Raw genomic sequence first — 2,039 nt, 5'->3', positions numbered from 1 at the left:
TGGTAGGCAGTGACTTAGTACACTCACAAAGAGGATTTTTCCAAGAATTTAAACTGTGTAGATGCTGTTAAAAAAAAAAAAAAAAAAAGACTGAGGCAAAGTCCTGCAGCCAACCCCGGGAGGGAGAGGTGAGGACCCCCTGTCCGTCCTGGGCCCCACTCAGGCACTGTTCTCATCTCTTAGAATAGTTTGTTACCTTTTCTTTCCTGAAACCTCATCAAATGCAACTTTTTCTATGGCATTCAGCAGACTTTTCCTTAAGGCAAAGATTACAGAGAAATTCTTATGCAAGTCAGAAAATGTGCTTATCATGGGTTCGATAAACCAAATTACATTACCTGTTTATGGACATAGATTTCTATCAGCCTGACGTGTGCAGAGCACAGCACAAACCATAGCTACTCCTGTCGAAGTCTCTGTGCATTTCCCAGCCAGGCCCCCAGCTGGGGCCCCTGGGGTCACCTCCCACTCTGGCTAGAAAGAGAGAAAGAGACAGTGAATTCCTTGGAAGCCGCTCGCCCTGCACCTAAGCGGGGCTTGCACCACAAGCAGCCCCAGGAAAAGACCCTCCATTTCTTTCTCGTGGAGGCTCCGGAAGAAAAGCTGCACATTTACCCGGCGCTTTCTAACCGCCTTTGAGGTTCCCTCCTGCAGCAAAGGGAGCCGTGGTGGGGCAAAGCCAGGGCTGGGGAGAGGCTGCAAGGCTCTGGGGAGCAGTGAGGCGCCGTGACAGCTCCTCCGTTCCCGTCACAGCCCCACACGGGCTTCGCTGGACACGTCCAGGACGCGGCTCAGGTAGACACCAGGCGTTGAGCGCCTGCCCCGTGTCTGTGCTAAGATCTCCCCATGCATTATTGCATTTTTTCCAACAATGGGGTGAGGTAGGTATTTCCATTGCACAGAGTGAAACACTGAGGCTCATCCAGGGGCCGGTTTGGAAATCAGGGCTCAGCCCTGGGCCCCGGCTGTTTGGAGCTGGTGCGGTGGCCACCGTGACCTCACGCTTTCCCTGCCAATCGCTCCCCGCCGCATCCGGCCGCCCGCCCCGCCCTCGGCCTCTTTCCAGGGACTGAAGCCCGAGTTGGTGCTGCGAGTCCCCGCGGGGATTATTTTCAAACAGCTCCTCCTGCTCAGGCTCCCACAGCGCGGCCCCAGGCAGCTGCACCACTTTCTTCTCTCACCAATTGAATCCAGGGCTCCTTAGCATATGAATGCAGGCGCATCGGAGCCCCCACTGCTGGGCCAGCCCCTCCCCGGCTCCTCCCGTTCCAGGAGGTCCACAGCCCAGCAGCAGCTGCCTCTGCACGTTGTCCCCTCCGTCCAGCATCCTGGGGCCGAGGAGACAGTGCCCCTGGCAGGGGACTGCGCTGGCATCAACTTCCCATGGGCAAAACCGGGTCCCGGGTCAGTGTTCTCAGAGGGTCTCAAACCCTGCAGGGCCCTGAAATGGCCTGGGATCCACACCAGTTGGAAGAAAAAAAAAGAACAGAAAATGCAGGGATTCACCTCCTCTGCGGGCACCCTCGGGCCGAACACTAAAAAAGATGGTGTTGAAAAGGATTTGGAGATTTATGCAGGTCACGAGCTTGAGGAATTTTTCCACTGAATGCACCATGCCTTGCGTTTCCTGTTTCCCACTGAAAATCCCATGGCTGACCCTTTTTTATATCATCACCTTGGAAGATGAAGAAAAACTCATCTGATAGGGCTGCTCTGTGAATGCAGATGCTTTGAGTTGTTTTGAATGAATGATTGGATGTTCTGAAATGAAGCAGGAAAGTGCCTGAGGGATAATGACTGGTTTCGCAACCCTTGGCCGGCACCCTAGACCCCTCTGATAATCAACAGAAGTGGATGTATATTAAATTTAGCAACAGAAAAGGTATAGATAGTTGAGTGTGCTACAACATTATTTTCCTATAAATGAACCGGTTACCACAGTCTTTAATTATCTTCCCCTTGAGAGGCACAAAGAAGAGACTGCTCTCGAGGACGGAGGGTTTTTGTGGTCTGAGGTCTGCAGACTGGCCAAGTATTCC

The sequence above is a fragment of the Rhinopithecus roxellana genome, chromosome 4 (assembly GCF_007565055.1).
Source record: "Rhinopithecus roxellana isolate Shanxi Qingling chromosome 4, ASM756505v1, whole genome shotgun sequence".
NCBI classification, from domain to species: domain Eukaryota; kingdom Metazoa; phylum Chordata; class Mammalia; order Primates; family Cercopithecidae; genus Rhinopithecus; species Rhinopithecus roxellana.
This window is presented reverse-complemented; position numbering follows the sequence as displayed.